Source organism: Guillardia theta (assembly GCF_000315625.1).
Source record: "Guillardia theta CCMP2712 unplaced genomic scaffold GUITHscaffold_162, whole genome shotgun sequence".
Lineage (NCBI taxonomy): Eukaryota > Cryptophyceae > Pyrenomonadales > Geminigeraceae > Guillardia > Guillardia theta.
In genome coordinates, this window is record NW_005434513.1 from 62571 (window position 1) to 63303 (window position 733).

Below are 733 nucleotides of genomic sequence, written 5' to 3' on the forward strand. Positions count from 1 at the left end.
TTGATTATTAATTGCACCAAACGAATAGGCCTCCGAGAACAAGGAGGGCTGAGGCCATGGAAATCAAAACAATGGCCCTCCTTTCACGTGAGGAGATACGGTATCGTCGAATGTTTCAACATCCCTGATCAGCACATGAGGGGTTCAATCCAAGCAATCTCTGTTTCAGGACGTTGTAATAAAAACCAACGTGGAGATCTCGGACCAACATCGCAGTGGTACACGAGACAGCAGGGAGCCAAGGATAGCCCCCTTACCTCAGGTACACAACACACACATCGTATCATCCACCATATGATGCAGTCAAGACGAGGTCGTCCTCTCTGACTTCTTGACAAGCGTCCAGCAAGATCGTCGGCGGCTCGAGTGCACAATCATCAGCAACCTCAACCAATGAAAGCGTGAAACAATCCTCACAAACAGTCGCCCAGTCTTATCCCCAACTCAATGATCACGCGTTCCTCCTTCGAGCTCTTCCATCGTCCTTCGTATCTGCTCCAGTGTGTCTTGTAGCCCCTCCGCCCCCGCCTCTACTTGCCTCCTCACCAGCCTCTCCGCGCTCCCCGGACTCAACAGCCGACTGATCGCCGACCGGCTCTTCCCATACAGACTCGACTGGTTCCCACTGATGGACAGCCGCCAGATCTTGGACGGTCTCCCCGGAGGAGTATTAGAGACTGACGATGTCTGTCTTACTGCTTAGAGGTGAGGGGCTTCTTTGCCCGTGATGAGG